Below are 20,539 nucleotides of genomic sequence, written 5' to 3'. Positions count from 1 at the left end.
AAACTAATAAAGCAAGAATTCACTCATTACCAAGAGGACAGCACCAAGGCATTTATGGGAGCTCTGCCCCCTTTTCCCAAACACCTCCGATTAGGCCCTACCTCCAACATTGGGGATCAAATTTCAACATTAGTTTTCAGGGCACAAGCATCCAAATTATAGCAACATGAATAAACCTTTGCCCAGTCATCAAATATAACTCTGCTGGCCAGAGATAGCATCTTTTCTTACCTCCACTGCCTGGTTCTGTGAGTCTGAGAAGGATTTTTGTCCTAGGAAACTGAGTTTAAAGTCCTTCTTTAACCAAATTCAGCCAATGAAAAGCCATAATTCCTAACACATGTACTATTTCCAGGTCACTTTCTCCATCAGCCCTGCCTCCACCACTGTGTGTGAAATAACCACAGATCCCAACAACGTCCCAAACCTTGTTTATAGTTACAGGCTCTAGTGGACAAAAGGAAGGGGCCAATGAAAAGGAGCTGAGGGGAAAACCTGACTCCGTCCACCTTAGAATGTGTTATCCGTGTTACACAGGATCAGCCCCATTTCTGGTTGATGTGGAATCTCATCCATGCTAAACACTGAAGGGGTTGGCTTGAGCCTCCTTCCAATCCTTTTCTATTAACTGTGCCAATCACATATAGAGAATAAAAGACCATTTCCACAGCTGTCTTTCTCAATCCAACTCAGTAAAATGTCCCTCAGACTCTGGAAAACTGTTTTAGCCATCCTTAGTTAACAGTTAAAGAGTCCAGTTATGTATGTATTTATAAAAGTCTACTCAGAATCAATAAAATTCTAAGAGATTCATAATTAGAGGTTCTAATAGATTCCAACACTTATTCTACTGTTCTAGGACCAGGCTTATCTCCTGACCATGCTCAATAACTATACTTCTTCTGAACTCTGTACCCCATGACCCATTATAGAAAAATAAAAGGTAAGGAGAACACTGCTGGAAATTTACATTCTTATGAATTCAAGAGTAAAGTGAGTTGAAAACACTGTAAAGCTGAGATCTTGTCAAAGACTGATCTTAGGCCAGGTTTGGTGGCTCACACCTGTAATCCCAGCACTTTGGGAGGTTAAGGTGGGAGGATCACTTGAGCATAGGTGTTTGAGACAAGCCTGAGCAAACATAATAGAATCCCATCTCTGCAAAGAAACAATTAAAAATTATCCAGGCTGAGGAGGGAGAATCACTTGAGCTCAGGAGATCGAGGCGGTAGTGAGCCATTATTATACCATTTGTAGGGTATCACTGCACTCCAGCCTGGGTGACAGAGTGAGACCCTGTCTCAAAAAACAAACAAACAAACAAACAAAGACTGATCTGAGAATGAGCCACTCACAGTTACCTCAAGCATGAAGTTCCTGCCTCTTGCTTGTGATATTATAGTAAAAACAGGCATGTGTTAATAAAGAGTATTCAGAGTGTTGCAATACATGTACTTCTTATCAACCCACCTTTAAGGAAGATACACGGAGGTATGAGGAAGGGTCTGCGCAACAAACAATGGATAGATCACAACAGAGATTATCTTTAATTGCCGATTTAAAAGGTACTAAATTCTGGTATTCAGAAGTTTCTTGGGTATAGTATACCTATTGTTGCTCCTGCTGAATTTGGCCATGTTGAATTTAATAAATAATCTGAAAGTCTAAATATTTTATAGCTCATGCCATCTCCCTAATCTCTGAATAAAAATGAGCCCTACATAGGAAAGAGGGAAGTGAGCCCACAGGTGTCACTATCCATCCAGTCAGTCAAATGAAACTGACATAATCCTAGACTATTGAATTAGTTCTCTACCCATGCAAAATTAATTTTTAAAATCTGTTAATTCAACCTCAGAGAATTCTCTGAATTTCTCCCTACATCTTAGCCTCACACATCCGTACAGACTTTATTCATTGACACTACCGAAAATCAGATCTCTTTGTTTCCCAATGGGAGTATGTAAGAGCCTCCTGCTGGTCTTTCTCCAGGGGTTCTCAAGCTTGACTGCACATCAGAATCATCTGGAAAGCTTTTTTTTAAAAAGTTGCTGTATGGATACACTTTGTGGTATATAAATTATATCTAAGTAAGTCTGCTTAAAAAAAAAAAAAAAACACATGTGTAAATTCCACCCAAGGCTAATTAAACCAGTATCTCTGGAGGACTGACCCTACCCTAGCATTATAATTTTTTAAAACATCACAAATGATTGTAGAGAGCAGTTACAGTTATGAATCACTAGTCTCATACATCAGCAGCTTCCAAATCTAGATTGCCAGAATTGCCTGTGAAGTTCTTTGAAATGTAGAAACCTATATATTATATATAATGCAATTTCTACAACCTCTGCGTACCACAGCCCCCAACTTCTGATTCATTAGATCTGAGTTACTGTTAAAAAAAAATTTAAATTAAATGCAACAAATGCCACCTAGATGATTCTGCTGATTATCAGTTGGGTACCACTGCATTACAACAGGCTGTCCACCTAAGAATGCTGCCACTTCTCATGTGTTAAAGTGTGTACAAATGACCCAGGAGTCTCGTTAATATGTAGAATCTGATTCAGTAGGTCTGGGAGGGTCCTCAGATTATGTATTTTTAATAGAATCCCAGTTTATGCTGATGTTACCAGTCCCAGAACCACACCTTGAGTCGCAAGAATCTTATTCTCTTAGAAATGTAATTTGATACAAAAATTCATCCTTAACTAATAAGGCTTAAAGACTCTGACTTTTCCAGCCTTCCTCTAGTTCTCCAGTATATAATTTCAATTTTTAAAAAATGTCTGACTACTTTACATTCAACACCTATTGGAACAAGGTAGTTTCCTAGATTCTTTAGCTTAAATCTTTTTTTCCTTTGCCTAAAAAAGCCTCTTTAAAACTACCTCCATTCTCTTTGTACATTTCTAAACAGGTAATTGAAAAAATTTATTCATTTGCTATTTATAGCACTCAAATTAATTGGCTAAATCTAGCAACCAAAGTAATGTTTAGAAATATATTATTAAAATGTAAAGTAATGAAACAACTGAACTACTTTTATTGTTTTCATTTTACTTCCCTCAAATCTCATTGCAAATGCTGCTTCCTCCAGGAAGCCTTCCCTGACTGTGCTTGTTCATAATAACATTTCGTTCTGTGAGCTTGTATTATCTTCAGGCCCCACCAAGCAGTCTTTGATTACATACAGCTGTGATGCTATACATGGGCTTTAAGCATCAAGGTCTTGCCCTATCCGTGAAGACATCTAGATTCAAAGGTCTGGCATTTCCTTGGCTCAACATTAAACCATTACACCAGGACTCAACTTGAAAATCAACTCATCCATTAGATAAGTTGTACTTGCTGACATCCATATATATCCAACCAAAATTATCAGACCGCAATGGACCCCAAATTGGTGTATATCTGTATTTTTCTTTCTTCCATTCAGCAAACTGACCCAAGTCATCCTGGAAAGTGTACCCTCTGATTTTTTCTTTAAAATCTCCAGGCACTGAGACTCTAGATGAATCCCAAGTAATCTACTCAAAGATGACCACGATGGTTACCAAAGATTATTTACGAAATGCAAGAGCTGATGAAAGTTTGTCATCTGCCTCCAAGGTAATCAGATCAAACAGACTCAACATAATTTCCAGGTTTTGAGAGGCTCTACTCCAAGACATCTTCTACCAAATTGACAATGAGACACCTACAATGTCAGCAACTGAGAAAAAGGAGGGAGGTAGTCTAGAAGGAGGGGGTTCAGGGAGTGTGCTATTATAAACGATGGGTAAATGAAGGAAGAAAGAGCAAGCTAGATTAAAAGGTCAGGGACACATTTCTGGGTGTTGTGTGTTCGAGCAGGAAGCAGAACACATGTTAATGAAATGTGGGCTACAGCTGTATTGCTGACTACAATGTACACATATGGCTAATGGCACATATTCTGAATAATCAACAGAAAAAGAAATGTTTTGCTTCTGAGACAACAAAATTAGGGCATGTTATTCCTTACTGATATTGCCTGAGGCAGCCAAGACTCATTATAGCTTTGAAGCATACGTTCTTCGCTTCTTTTTCAGTTCCTCTTTACTGATTTCTCTGGCATGAACAGTAGCTTTGTTTCTCTGTATAAATCTTCGCCAAGCTTTATATGCTGGGTTTTGTTAGAACTTAACCACCTATCTTTAGTCTGTCATGTTTTATTTTTCCCATCCCTATAAAAAATTGTTACTGTGCTATATTCCTCATAGAAAATGCCAAGAACATGCAGCATGAAGAATGCTCTTACACAATGAACTATTGATGTTTAAAATGAAAATGGAATTCAAGTCAGAGTTCTGCAGCTGGGGAGAAAAAACAACTTACCTGAGAATTATAAATAAAACCCAGAAATCACCTTATACAGGACAATAATAGTGACAGAACTGTGTGGTGTGTAGTTTCCATATTTCAACTTGGATTGTTCTTTCCTTCAAATAATAATAGAGTAATTTATAAGCACTCAGCAATTCTATTTCAGGCCATTGCGCTTGTGCTTAATAATACCCACATTTATTGCTTTGATTATTGTATGCCATTTGGCTATTAGCAACATAAGCTACCCAAAAGTTCACCTGCCACATTAGAAACTTGAATGGCTTGCACAACAAAACTAAACAAGTTAATAGACCAGGTCTTGATAAATATATCTTAGTTGCCAGTTTAAATTTATTCTCTTCTGCATATATTGTTGACAAGGCAACCTAATCTCCATGATAATGAGAAGATTGTGGCTTCCAAACTTTTGCTTCTCATGGGCTTCTGCTACCAAATTGGGCACCATAATGAAGACCCTGATCATTGTTGTGAGACAAAGTGAGCCATCAGAGATAAAAGAAACCCTACACAGACATCAAAGAAACTAAGCCTCAAGGAAGGTAAATACATTCACTCAAAGATACTCATTATTTAAGGGAAGGAAATAGCAGTGCTTCCTGGAGTGATCATCTCATTAAGTCACCTATTCAGCCAAAAGGACTCAAAGAACTTTCCATCTTCTCCCCTCTTAGAGCCCAGCTTTGATTCCTAATGTCTGAATCCATGAACCACCTGCTGCTTCCCAGAGCCACTCAACAGTCTGGAAACATGGCTTGCAAGAGAGGGAGATTAGAAGTGAGATTATTCTCAAAGTTTGACCTTATGAAATAAGAGATGGTCAGAGACTGTCTTGTCCAAAGCTATACTGATCATATGAAAAGGGCATTGAATGGTAGGAGGCTGCCTTGGTAAATGTCATTTTAAACGTATCTAGTCTTCCTTCCAGTCGCAAAATATTCTTTGTAGTTTTATAAAATGTATTTCAAAAGATGTAGTAACTTAATGCTAATGATACAACAACTACCATTATTATTATTGCCATCCTTACTATTTATTGAGAGGCCCATTTGTGCCAGACATGTTGCTAACTGCTTAAGATGCATTATCCATTAATTTTCTTATGTAATATTTACTGAGTATATGCTATGGGCACTGGGGTTACTGCAAAGTTCAAACCAGAGGTGATCCCTTCTCCAAAGAGAGTATGGAATTCTGGCTTATTAATCTATTTATCATCACAACAAACTTACTAGAGAGGTACTACTATGTATATTTTGCAAATAATAAAATAAGGCCCCATATTTGCCCAAGATTACACAGCGAATGGGGCGGGATTTCAAACCAAGTCACCGCGACTGCAAAACTACACTCTTAACCTCATAGCTATGCTGATGTTCCGAGATTCTTAGGCAAACCTGGACTATATGAAGTAGGAGGGCTAAAAACAAAGTTAGCACTTAAAATATTTGGTGTCTTTACAATGGGAGATGTGTTTGTCAGTTTTTCAGTAAGCATGATAAGTAGGGCTCCCTGTTGTCAGAATAAGGGAGAGAAAAAATATTTTTCTGATATTTTCCATCTAGCAAGAGGGAGAGTTGACCTGGCCAAGGTCACTCCTACTTAACGAAGCTTTTTAAGGCCATCTTTAGGCTCAAATCTCAGACAACGATTCTCAGATTTTATGAGATGCTAACTTGAATGTCATGGTTGCTCTGCAACTCATCACGCACTATTGAAACTTTATACTCAAATAACATTGTGCTGAATGGTATGTGTTTGGCTCACACCAGACTCTGGAAAAGGCAAGAAATAGCAGGCGCCAAAATTAAGAAAAATCATGGATGCAAACCTAGAAAATAAGCACATTCTGTGTATTAATGTATTTTTTTGCAAATTAGGAAAAACATTGTTCAATTTTAGTAGCAGAATCTCCATGGAGCCCCTGGGACAGCAATAAGATTTGCTGCCATTGAATCAGCCCCACCATCTGGTTTTCTAACTCCTTTTGGCTCTAACTTTAGTCTCTGTGAAGCCAACCTTACTACACCATTTGGAGAGTATAAAAAACTCTAGATTAAAGTTCATCCAGGATCCTCAAACACCAAGTCTACCAGTTTTAAAACCTTCGTTTCTTTATAAGGGCAGTTTAACTCCCGAAATTTTCTATCTCTATTAAATGAGAAAACCCCCAAGGAGACAAGATACGTATAGATATTAGTGTATATCCAGTTGCCTTTGAGTTTTCTTCTCATTTAATTTAGTACAATGCTCCATACTGGAATCACTGTCAGCATATGTTTGGCATTAGGCTACTTCAAAAAAAAACAAAAACAAAAACAAAAAAAACAGCCTTGGAGTGACTCAGTAAGTAGGTTAGTTGAGGTGTGAGATGAGCAAACCTGTCATTTCAGGTAAGGAAACTATTTTGTCCCTCCAATATACCTTAGCACGTGGCTCCTGACAGCATCATTATGATCTATGAGTGTCTATCTATTTGAAAGAAGGGAAGGAATGAAAGTAAGGATTTATAGGGCACTTACTGTGTGTTGGGCATTGTGCCCACATACTTCAACTTTTTTAAAGCTTAAAGCAGCTCAGAAAAGTTACATAGCTTTCCCAAACAGGGTCACACAGACAGCAAGTGGTGAAATTGAGAAGGGAGCCTGGCCTCCTGCCTGCAAAACCTATATTTTTCTAGTGTACGCCACTGGCCCTTAATCAGTGATTCCCACCCTACAGTATCACAATCATTTCAGTGAAGAAAGATACTAAAATTCTACAAATAATACTTCAAACCAAAAATCGAGTTAATTTTAAAAATGATTTTAAATATATGTGCCACACAATGCTTTGTGTGGAAGAGCAGCTTTAATTAGATAACATCAGGTCAAACAATTCCACAAAAGGGTGGGACTTACTGGACTAAATGCATAGATTTTACTCCCCATGTTGCTTCCCTTCCATTCCCCCTCCCTCCAAAGTGCCAGTCCCTCCATTAAGTCAGGTGCCAGCCAGGAGTAATATCCAAAGACTCTGCTTATTGGTGTCTTTCAGTGGTGTTGACAACTGATAGAATCTCTCACTGTAAATGGATGATACTGTGAATAACAATTTTCCATGCAATAAACCATTCAAAAGAGTTAAAGAACAAACACATCTGCTTTTCTTTCTGTTTATTATTTCAAACTTTTATTTTAAATTCAGGGGTACATGTGCAGGATGTGCAGGTTACATAGGTAAATGTGTGCCATGGTGGTTTGCTGCACAGATCATCCCATCACCAAGGTATTAAGCCCAGCATCCATTAGCTATTCTTTCTGTGTCCAAATTCTAAGACTTCTGTTCGTGCCAAATGGATACAGAAATTCACTACTTTCAAATCCAAATTGCAAGAGCCAAATGGAGTGTTTCCACAAGAAAGAAAATTCTGAATGAAAAGCAGCATCTGGTTGTATTCTACAGGACTTCAGTCCAAAGGAATGTGTACATTTGTGTATACACACATGTTTAGAACTAATTCATTCCCTTTGTCACTGCCTTAATTTAGGGGCTCCCAGGCCCCGAAAGCCTCATTTACTTAATAAATATTAAACACTCTCTAAGGCCCTGAAGATTTCCTTCAGGCAAACTTAAGGTATTCAAAAGGTAGTTCTGCTCAATTAATTCAACCCCAAGTATTTATTCAATGCACCTCTAGCCACACTGCACAGCTACTGGAGGCACTTGGGTTCCTGAATCTAATCGTCAATAGCAAACAATCTGCATTATCGGTGGACTGGCCTTTTTTCTCAGCAGCTCCGCCCACTGGCTGTACCCATTTATCTCTGCATACAAATGTGTTTTCAAGTATTATGTGTGTTTTCAGTGTGTATAATATGTGTGTTGAAGGGCAAAGAGAAGTGAGAATAGAGTAAGAATCAGACCAATATAGCAAGTTCCTACTCAATGTCTACATTTATTCTACGACACTCAGGGGATTCTAATCCTTATAGAATTATCTGTTGTTTATCTAATGAAGTGGAAAGAGTAGACCTGACTAAGATGGTCCTACTTTAAATTCTGACTCTACTATTTATTAACTCGATGGTCTTGGGCAAATTAGTTAAGCCTTTTATGTTTATTTCTAAAATGGAGAGAATGTTGTGATGATTAAATGAGGTAATATATGTAAAGGTATAAAACTGAACATACCACATGGTACACACTCCAGAAATGTTAGCCATCACTTATATCAATAGGGCCCTTCTTGCACAGACTTTCATTCATCCAGGCACAGCGTCCAGGATACATCCAAAGACCACTAGATACCAGAATGAATACACCTCCATCTATGAGAAAAATTTACTTAAAATAAGAAAAGCAACAAATCTGTTAAAGAATACAGTTCTAGAATAGAGGTTTTTGGTTTATTTATTTATTTTTTTTTTGAGATGGCATCTTGCTCTGTTGCCCAGGCTGGAGTGCAGTGATGCGATCTTGGCTCACTGCAACCTCCACCTCCCAGGTTCAAGTGATTCTCCTGCCTCAGCCTCCCGAGTAGCTGGGATTGCAGGTGCATGCCACCATACCCGGCTAATTTTTATATTTTTAGTAGAGACCAGGTTTCACCATGTTAGCCAGGCTGGTCTCAAACTCCTGACCTCAAGTGATCCACCCACAGTGGCCTCCCAAAGTGCTGGGATTACAGGCGTGAGCCATCACGCCAGGCCTAGAATAGAGTTCTAAACAAAGTCACAAATCTGTTAAAGAATATAGATTATGCTATTTTAGAAATATATCTTATTCATGGTATATACTAAGACAATGCTCTCCAAGGCATTTTGCAATTCACCTGCAGTTAGTTTCCAGACTCCTTTGTTCACACATTTTTTTCTCCAAGGAAAAAGAACTTCCTCTCTGTAAAATTTCTTCATCAGTTTTTCCTTTGGTCAAAAACATTTCTATAGATGTTCCTCTGAGCACTGTGAATTGTCTTCCTCCCAGTATATGGAAGGTCTCGGAAGAGCAAGCCTTACTCTAATTAGAGACAGCAGCGTTACATCCCAGACTGGGCCAGTGAGATTTTTGAACATTACTTTAAAATGCAAGATTTTAAAAAAACATCATGTTTGCAAAATTAGAAGGTTTTAACTCTCCCAGGCAGTCAGAATCTAGGACATCTGACTTAAGTGCTGTCCAGAAATTTCTTCTAATCATTTCCTTTCCTTGTACTTGTTAGGAACTCTTAATGTTTAAAAGTTACAACTTCGCCACAAATTCCCCTTTCAGATTTGAAAGCAAACCAACAAAAATGAAACATAAAAATAATAATTATAAATATACTGTCATAAAGCTAATTCCTTACTGTGAAGGGACAAAAGGTAAAAGGAAATAGCATTATATGAAGGAATATATGTGTCAGATGGTCTCACTTGCTGTCTCCTTCACGCCTTAATAAAAGGTAACTCCAAGAGGGTAGGAATGCTCCTTATTTATTTATTTATCTTTTTATTTTTTTGAGACAGACTCTCACTCTGTCGCTGAGGCTGGAATGCAGTCGTGCAATCTTGGCTCACTATAACCCCTGCCTCCTGGGTTCAAGCGACCCTCCTGCCTCAGCCTCCCAAGTAGCTGGGATTACAAGCGTGCACCATCTTACCCAGCTAATTTTTGTATTTTTAGTAGAGACGAGGTTTCACCACATTGCTGAGCAGGCTGGTTTCTAATTCCTGACCTCAACTGATCTGCCCACCTCGGCCTCCCAAAGTGCTGGGATTACAGTCATGAGCCACCACACTGGACCTGGAACTCTTTTATTCAGTGTTATATATACTCAGTGCCTAGAATACTTCCTGAAAGGTAGGCATTCTAATAAATATGCATTGAACAAATGATAGTAACCTTTATTTTACAGATTAGTGAGCTGATGAACACAGAAATAAATTAACTTGCCCAAAGTACCCAGAGGAAGGAAAAGCTGTGGATTGAAAAGTCTAAATCCCTAGCCCATATTTTTTATTTTTTCCTTTTGTACTTTTTTATGTTATATTTAAAACAAAAACAAAGGCCAAAAAATCATCCTGCTACCAACTCCACTAATACAGTAAGAGAAGAAAGTAATATACTTATTATAGGCAACTATCCATGCAAAATGTGAGATGATCACGTGAGGAATGCAATTTCAGTGCTGACTGTTAAGATTTTCTATCACAGCAATGAAAGTGGTGTACTAAGAGAACGGGGAGACACAATGTCTTTGTGAAGAGATTGGCAGCTTGAAGTAAGGTAAAGAGAAAAAGGTGTCACCATTCATCACTCAAATATCCATCTGAAAAGCCTTTTGTTTCATTACTAGCAAGGACTCCAAAGCAAATGGGCACAAAAGAACAATCAAATTTGATGAACCATATTCATTTAAAAGTGAAACAAAGAATACCACTCAGAATAGTCTGCAAATCAGATAAATTGTAATATTCAAAATCACAACTGAATGAGGAACACGTAGGGTAGACAAGGGTGAGTTCCCCTACAAAGGAATAAGTATTTATAAATGATCCTGGCAAGTCCATTCTGAAAAACAAGGGGAAAATAACTTGATCTTTAAAAATTCTAGTTTGATTTTTCTTAACGATTTCCTCTTTCTTGTGTAGCACATACAATATCAGAACATTTAATCACAAAAGCACTTACTCAATTGAATGCGGAAAATACATTTCTTTGCAGATTCATTGCAAAATCTTTTGCCATTTTATAGTAACTGAAAGTGAATTCAGAGTTAAAATGAGCAGTGTCCCCTTAGAATTATTTACTTCACAGTCAACATCCAGCCCTGTATAATATAACTAGGACTAGATTTCTCTTTGAATTCAACGCATGCAATCTAATGCCAGGTTATCAGGAAAATAAAAAGAGAATCCATTATCAAGGGTGGTAAAAACAAAATCAATGTTTTGTGTCTTTTTTTCAGCCTCTTAATAATTCTATAGACATCCTCACTGAATCAGGGTGGAAAATAGTTCCACAGTGACATGAACAGACCACATTATAGCAAATCGAGTCAAGGAGCAAAATCATCCAATCATGCTAGCGAGTTCAAGATCAGTTGTATAAGAAACAGAAGGTAACTGCTGAAAAATGAATGTAGAAATTATACAACAAACCCTAGGACATGGTAAACACTTGGATTTCTCTAAAATCCTGCCTTTATGAAGCTAGTGAAAACCAGATCCTTTTAAAAGTACCTCTCAGATAGCACAGCTTTCTAACTGTTCTCCTGGTATCCAGAGTCATTTAATCCATTAGGCTTATGAGCCTATAAGGTTTTTAGGAGCCTATAAAAACCTTAGAGACCTGTATAAAAGAAAGTATGCGCTCAAAAATACAAGAAGAAAATGACATAATTAGACATAATCAATATTAAGATGTGTTGATTTGTCTACAAAATGTAACACTATATCATTAAATTCTACACTGTTAAAAATCACAAATTGTAAAAAATATGTTTACATCTGAAATCAACTTGCAGGTCAGATTTTCTCACTTAAGTATGTATAATGATTGCTGCGGAATCAAGGTCATTTATGAATTAAATGAGTAATCCAGGCCAAATAATTTCAAAAGCAAAATTATTAAACTGCTTTAAAATGTTTACAGCAAAATCGCTATTTAATAGGAGATGTGGGTGTGTTTTAATATGTAATTTGAAATGGGATGGGTCCTCTAACGTAAGAGCACTTAATACCTACAAGGAGTTTAAATACTACCTCTCCACTCCCCATTCCCCACTCTTCCCCACTTTTCCATCCTTCCTCCATAGAACCTCCAGAGTGACTTTTATAATACGCTAATATAATCAGGCCACTCAGCTTACACTCTTTAGTAGCTTTCCATTGCACACACGATAAAATCTGAACTTATTACCACAGCCTAGAAGACATCCAGTACCCAGTCTTACCTTGGACTACTCAACCCCTCACTTTTCAATTTCGGAGGAAATCCTATTGGCTCTAGCTTCCAAACATATCCAAACCCTGACTGTTACCCCCTCCTCTCTTAACACCCTCTTCTGAACTACTACCATCTCCTGACTGGAAAATGACAATTGCCTCAAAGCTAGTCTTCCTTCTATTCTTGTTTGTTGTAGTCCATTTTTATCACAGCAGCCTGTGTAAATTTATTAAAGAGGAAGTTAGTGCCGCTCTCCAAATGGAAGAGTTCACTCAGAAAAAATCCAAAGACTACACAATGCTCTATGAAGCCCTACACCGTGTGGCCCCATGCTGCCTCCATTTCTCTCCTCTCTCACTATCTTCCCTGGCTCTAGTTACAAGGGACTTCTAGCTGTTTCCTGACTAAGACAGAAACACATCTGCCTTCAGCCCTTTGCACTGGCTGTTTCCTTGACTAAAACATTCTTCTCCAAGATTGCTGCAAGGCTAACTCCATCACTGCCTTCAAGTCTTTGCTTCAGTGCCACTCTCCTACAAGATCTGCACTGACCAGTGTATTATAAATTACAATCCACAGTTTGCCAATCACTCCACATCAACACTGACAATCTGTTTTATTTTTGCTTTCTCCGATAGCACCATATTCTAATAGTTTCTATAATTGATTTATTAGTTAGTTTGTTTATTGTTGTCTGTCTCACCTGCTGGAATGTAAGGTTCAAGAACAGGAATGTTTGATATTCACTAATATATCTGAAGTGTCTAGAAAAATGCAGCTCAATAAACAGTTAAATGGTGAATCAGTCTCTTTGCTCTTCTCACACTGCACTTTTCAGTCTGTTGTGTTACAAAGAAATTGTCTGGTCTTTGTTTCAGGCTCCTGGCACAGAGATTCTAAAAATCCTTGAAATTTCTCAAGGAATAGAAGTGTCTTTGTTATTTATGAGCCTCCTGTATCACACGTGTTTATGCTAATGAGATAACTCATGGTGGACCCCTACATAACTTTAGGGTTGGGGCTGGTCACCAAAAAGAAGCAGCACATAGAGGGTTGGGATTCTGAAGCAATTTGATCTCCCGGGAGAGAAGGGGGACTAGAGATTGAGTTCAAATTGTCAGTGATTCAATCAACCATGCCTGTGTAATAAAACTCCAATAAAACCTCTGGACACTGAAGCTCAGTGGAGCTTCCTGTTTGGTGAACACCTCAGTGTGCCAAGAGGTTGATGCTCCCTGATTCCAGGGGAAGAAGTCATGGAAGCTCTGCACTAGGGCCTTTCCCAGAACTTGCCTTCTGTGTCTCATCATTTAACTGTTCCTGATTTGTATTCTTCATAAGAAAACTATAATCAGCTGGGCCCAGTGGTGCACACCTGTAATCCTAGCACTTTAGGAGGCTGAGGCAGGGGATCACTGGAGCTCAGGAGTTCAAGACCAGACTGGCCAACATGGTGAAACCCTATCTCTACTAAAAATACACATACACATACACACACACACACACACGCACACACAAATTAGCTGGGCCTGGTGGCATATGTCTGTAATCCCAGCTACTTGGGAGGCTAAGGGATGAGAATTGCTTGAACCTGGGAAGCAGAGGTCACAGTGAGCTGAGATCATGCCAATGCACTCCAGCCTGGGTGACAGAGTGAGACTCTGTCTCAAAAAACAAACAAACAAACAAAAAAGGAAAACTATAATCATAACTGTAGAACTTTCCTGAATTCTGTGATTTGTTCCTATGAATTATCAAGCCCAGAGAAAGCCATAAGAATCCCCAGATTTATAGTCAATTATTCGGAAATGAGGGCAGTCTTGCTGTGAAATGTACCCTTTAGCTTGTAGGGTCAATGCTAATTCCAGGGGCTCAGTGCCAGAACTGAATTGCAGTTTACCAATTGATGTTGGAATATAGTCCCTCAAACACTAAAGCAAGTGAACCAAAGTTCACTCCTTCTACCTTTTGGTTTATAACTAGTTCATGAAACAGAAAAGAAAGTTTAGCCAAAAGCTTTCTAATTAATAGATTTATTAATAACTGGATTGACAACTGTGGCTTAGATCTAAGGGAGAATGGAAGCTTCTAGTCTTCTCATACTTCTAGATTAGCACTACCCAAAAGAAATACAAGCCTCAAATCTGAACCACCTATGTAATTTTAAGTTTTTCAGTAATCACTGTTAACAAATTCAAAAGGGTAAAGCTAATGTTCATTTTATGTAACCAACTATGTCCTAGATATTAGCCTAAGTTGTAATCAATACTAAAAAATTATTAATGATTTATTTTACTTTTTCACATTAATTTATGAAAATGTAGTGTGCATTTCACACTTATAACACATCTCAAATTTGACTAACCACATTTCGAGTGCTATCAATAACCACAGTGGTTAGTGGCCACCATATTGGATGCATAGTTCTAAACATTTGAAACTACCTTGGGGAAAAAATAGACCAACGAGTTACAAGTAGACAATCTGGAGAATGTATAGCCTGAGGCAAGTCCTGCCTAACTCAGTCCCTTCAAGGAGAGGGAATAGAAAGACTAAGGCTGAGCTGGAGGAAGAATGAGAGTTCAGTTAATTCAGAAGAACACAGACCATTCCTAAAGAGATTTATCTCATTTAATAAAACATGGCTCAGTAAATTTCTCAGACTCTGACCAGTCCAATTGGAGAGGTGAGTGAGAAAGAAGCATAAATGCTCCCATCTCCAGTTCTCTGGAGGAGAAGCAAAAACGGACTTTTGCTTCTCTACCATCTACAGCAAAATCCGAAGTATAAGCAAAGACCATCTTCCTTTCTCTCACTCTAAGACCTTTGCAAATGTTAACGACAGCTCATGTTTCTTAAGCAAGGCACCAAATTGAGCAATGTAAGAAATATATTTTAATCTAATCCTTATAGCAAATCCGTTTTTCAGATGAGTAGACAAAAGTATAATGAGGTTAAATACCTTGTCCAAGGCTAGCTAGTCAAAAGTGGGTCTGGCCCCAAAGTCTAACTTCTTAACTAAAACTCTACAGTGGAACAGCTTTCCCCTTGTTTTTTATCTGGCCAACTCCTGTGTACCCTTCAAAGTTCTACTAAAATATCACTTCCTCAGTGAAGTCTTCCCTGATCTCTTTGCTAAAGCCAATCCTACTGTCACTCCACTCCAGTCAATTCTATTTCATTATTCTGGTTTATTTAGTGTTTTATCGTGACTTGAAATCATTTTACATACACACATACACTCTTTACTTATGTGTTTGCCTACCGTTCGGCTCCACCAGAATATAAGCTCCATGTGAACTCACGCTTTATCTGTCTTGTTTACTGTTATATCCCCAGGACTTAAATCTGTGGTTAATGTATAATTGGAAGAACTAACACATCTACCAGCAGATTTAGGCTGGTTGTTAGGCTTTGCAATATCAAAGTCCCCTTTAGGCATAAAAAAGAAAGCGTCGGGCCGGGCACAGTGGCTCACACCTATAATCCCAGTACTTTGGGAGGCTGAGGCAGGCAGATCATGGGGTCAGGAGTTCAAGACCTGCCTGACCAACAGAGTGAAATCCCGTCTCTACTAAAAATACAAAAATTAGCCGGGCGTGGTGGTGCACGCCTATAATCCCAGCTACTCAGGAGGCTGAGCATGCCTGTAATCCCATCTACTCAGGAGGCTGAGGCAGGAGAATCACTTGAACCTGGGAGGCAAAGGTTGCAGTGAGCAGAGATCGTGCGATCCAGCCTGTGCAACAGAGTAAGACTCTGTCTCAAAAAAATAAAATAAAATAAAAAAAGGGGTGATGTCCACAAACACAAGTGCTTTCAGAGATAATGGAGCTAGTTCTAGACAATTCAAGAATTTTCCTCTTTTGTACTCTACTTCTCCCAACACTCTGGTTCATTATTTGGTACATAACGGAATGCTGAAATCAATAATATAACATTTCACCAGATGTCAGCAAGTATAAAGAGAACTAGGTTGCAATGTTATATAGAAACATACACCCACATAAAGACAATCCCCCATAATAATGATAGCATAGCTAAGCCACATATTCACAGGAAGCAAACGACCGAACTTATTAAGTAACAACAACAGCTAAGAGACGTTTTTAAGTGTTTACAGGCTATTAACATGTATAGTTTGATTTAATAATCACAACAATCCTATGAAGGAAACAGTATTTTCATAACACAGAAGGAGAAATTGAGACTCATAGAGGTTAAGTGACTTGCCTAATGTCCCAAAGATAATAAGTAGCAGAGTCAAGATTCAAGACCAGGCTGTGGGAGTTCACAGCCACAGCTGTGCCAAGTGAGGCTACAGCTACAGATATGGCTTGTAGGAATGAATGGTGACAGCATGTCTTCCTAGCAGAAGCAGAGAGTGACACCAAGGTCCTATTTACCTAATTAATGTGCCTAACCCCATGTGGTTCATTAGCATAAGGCACGCTACTATGGCTAGTACCTGGATCCAGGGAGATGGGTTCTAGAGAAAATAAGAGCTTTTTAATAAATTTGACCAGTTTCTTGTTACTAGACATTGTTTCAAGACTTCCTCTAATTTAAATAATAGATAAATATATTGGCATATTTATGCACAACCATAATCACAAGATGTCATAAAATGAACTGATTTTTTTAAATTTAAGGACATAGCTCCAACCTCTGACTCAGCAAAAGCCTACTCTACTTAATTTCAGTAGCAGCAAAGGAAGAAGCAGCAGCAAAAGGCAAACCTATTTATTCATCCTCATGCTCTGTTATTCCTGGGGTCCTAGAGGGTATAGAAGAGATGACAACTGTCCTACAGAGTAGGGGAATTCGGTCATATTATGCTAATCACTTTAAGACCCAGGTGTATGTCAGAAAGTAAAAAGCTTGTAATTTCTCCCAGTTGGTAAAACATCAATTTTTCTATGGCTTGGTGAAGTAAAATATTATACCAAGGTAATTAATACTTTCTTATCGGGATGCCCTTTGGTATCATTAGGACTAAAATCCAAGTGAAGAGGAAAGATTCTTCTTGGGGAGTAAGGGTGAAGGGTGCATTTAAGAAAGGCTTTTTTAGAATGGATTCAGAATGAAGTATGAAAAGCAGCTGGAAAAACCCCAAGGTTCCAGTCAGCAAAGGCAGCAAATGTTCATTGAGTATTGACTATGAGTCAGGTACATTTTTTATCTGCAGATAAAAATTTGAAAAAAAAAAAAAGAAAAAAAACTTGTTCTGTGCCCTCAGGAAGCTTGGAAACTCAAAGTGTAGATGTAGAAATGGAAAGTTAAGAAAATGCAACTGCCATAAAAAAAGGTGAAACATGTGTAAACCTTTGTTCTACCATAAAGAAGGGTACCACTTGTGCTGAACCCTGAAGGATAAGCAGGATTTCGTAATTTGTCCTGTGCCCAGTATATTATTAAGTGTTCAGAATGTAAAGGCCAATGGTACTCAAACAGAGAAGACCAGAAAAAAATGATGATTGGCCACCAAAGGTGGCACTGGGTCCATAATCAATGTAATTTTATTTTCCATTTGCAGAGAAATCATGAATCTCATCCTGGAACTTGACACAAAACCAAAAAGATAACAATAAAAAGATGAAAGAAATTAGGTTCTATAAGTCTGTGGGAAGCCCCATAGCTAAGCTAGTCCCTCTGATACTCAATGCAAGACCAAGTGCCCTCATCAAAATTAAATGTCACATTTCCATAAGATATTCTAGAGCTCTAAAGCCCTGCTTATATAAATAATACATCACTACATCTCAGTTAATTATATCTGCCCCCAAACCCACAGAAAATGCACTTGGCACTGTGCAGAAAGAAAAAGTTCATGCTAGATCTAGAAGATCATCCTTCTTTACTGGTAAAGGATAAACACAAATATCATCACCATTAGAGTTTTGCCAATCAGGGGCTTAAGTGTCACTATGCAAGCAGGATAAAATGCTACAAAGTCTGCCACCCCATTTCCATAATACATCTAAATGCACAGTGTGAAGCAAGAAATGACATTAAGTGTGCTTACTAATAACAGCAAAGGAAAACAACCATTTAATTTAAACAAGCTAAACCAAACATTTGCTTCACTTAAAACTTGGAATATGTCATTTCATTAAATCATGTTTTCATTTCAGAAGATGACTATCAGACCCAAATTATTTTATTATAATTGAAGACAGGAGGATACAAAGACAATATATTTTTAGACAAAGTAACTCAAAATGTATTCTAATTTTAAAAAATTGTAATGAACTTATGAATCTGTACACCTAAGCCAGGAAGCAACTTTGTACAGATTTGCTTCATATGCCTTCCATGGTCCCATACCCATACAATTGTCTCTCTATCCATCAGTCTATCAGTTACATATTACGGGAGCTCTGCCCACTGGTGAGTATTAAAATCTCCTTAGAGACAGTACTTAGTCTTGTACACAGTGACATCGCGTATATTTCTGGGACTTTCTATGGCCTAGATTTCGAGCTCAAACTCAACCTCCTTTTCTGAAAGACGGCAAACAATTGACAGAGTAGGTTTTAATCAAAAAACTCTGCCTATAGGAGAAAGTATAAGAAAAAAATAATAACAGTTTCTTTAAACCATGTTTGGAAATACTTCAAGTATTAAATTTTTCCTGGCATAAAAATAAGTTATGGTCATTATAGAAAAGTTAAAAAACACAGGCAAAATTTTTAAAATTATCCATAATCTATAGTCAGTTTTTATAATTTAGGGATACATTTTTAAATATTGGTATAATTTTTTAAAATAAGAATTTAATTAAACACTCATCTGCAGTTTGTTTTGTATACATAATAATATACCAAATATTCATTTCTCTTTCATTGCATATTTTCTACATTGTACTACTTTTTAATTGTATGGATATAGACTAATACATTTGACCAGTTTCTTGTTGCTAAACATTGTTTCAAGACTTTTTCTATTTTAAATAATAGGTAGATAAATATATTGACATATTTACAAACAACCATAATTACTTCCTAAAGATAAATTCCTAAGAGTAAAATTGCTAGCTCACAGGAGATGCAACATTTTAAGACATTTGATGAAACTGACAAATTTCTCTGCTAAAAAAGTAGTTCCCATCCATTTCCCAAAAGAAAAGTGAGAGGGTGTCCTTTTTCCTGCTGATGTGATCTTTACCTAATCTTGACTTATTTGATAGATGAAAAATGCATCTAATCATTTTAATTTGCAAATATTTGATTACCAGAGAAATTTAACAGTTTTCAATGGGCCATTTATATGTCTTACGAAATGCCTTATGTGTTTTGTTTTGCCCCATTTTTAAAATTTACATGTTTATCTTTTTTCTTATTGATTTGACAAAGTTCTTAATATATTAAGGATACACTCGCTCATATATATGGCGACTTTGTTATCTTTTATTTTTCAAGCCTTCAAACTTTAAGACTCATAAACCCCTTTTCTTATCCTTTTTCTCCTAGAAATTTCTTCATCATTTTTGGTTTCTGCTACCCAAATATTTTTACAATGGAAATCATTGTCATCATATAGGCTGTAGCTAGAAGCCAAACATGGTTTTCAATCACATTTCTGCCACTTACTCTCTGTGTAATTTCAGGAAGTAATTCAGGATCCCAGAGTTTCAGTTTCCTTATCTGTGCTAGATAATCTGTAATATACTTTCATGTTCTAAAATTCAGTGCTTCTATGAATTGGCAAATATGAAAGTTTTCATTTGATGTGCATTTATGTTTACAGGAACATTTATTTTAAGCTTTAATAAAAAATAAAATGTAATGTAATGGAGAAAAGAGCTTGATAAAGCAATTGATTTGTTAAAAGAATAAGCTTTCTGTCCAGCGTGAAAATATATGTCTCAAATGAATATTCCTTTAAAAGGTAGATTTTCCAAAAGACTGTATTATTACAACCACAGTTTGTTAGTGTTCCTAAAAAGTTCCCTGAAATTTACATAATCCTCCCTCATTTTTTTAGATGATACCACTGAGGCCAGAAAGCGAAGGTGACGAGTAAGGAGTTAGATGAAGAGTAAAACAGGGACCCAAACCTCCTCACTTCTGAAGGGAAGTTCTTCTGCTACGGTACCTCTTTACCCTGGGATCCCAACTATAAACTGTTTGACTTCTAAAAGTTAGCAAATAAGGTATCATTGTTTGCCAATATCATAATGTCATGGATAACACGATGTCATATTATTCTTGGAATGGACTTTCATGAGGGGAATGCCCAGGAAGGAATGTAGCTCAGC

At 37.5% G+C, this 20,539-nt stretch overlaps 1 protein-coding gene and 1 long non-coding RNA gene across 5 annotated transcripts in view; one reads left to right on the top strand and one right to left on the bottom strand.

Moving 5' to 3' along the window:
* The window catches only part of NELL1 (neural EGFL like 1), a 960,090-nt gene that overhangs the window by 540,748 nt on the left and 398,803 nt on the right, over positions 1-20,539 (bottom strand). The gene's annotated exons all lie outside the window — the stretch shown is intronic.
* LOC103877613 lies at positions 865-20,329 on the top strand. Its single transcript, XR_637383.4, has 3 exons — positions 865-943; positions 3,503-3,615; positions 20,266-20,329. It is a non-coding gene; the product is annotated as an uncharacterized LOC103877613 (long non-coding RNA).

This window comes from Papio anubis, chromosome 12, assembly GCF_008728515.1.
Source record: "Papio anubis isolate 15944 chromosome 12, Panubis1.0, whole genome shotgun sequence".
Lineage (NCBI taxonomy): Eukaryota > Metazoa > Chordata > Mammalia > Primates > Cercopithecidae > Papio > Papio anubis.
The sequence above is the reverse complement of the archived record's forward strand: the minus strand, read 5'-3'. Positions and strand labels throughout refer to the sequence as shown.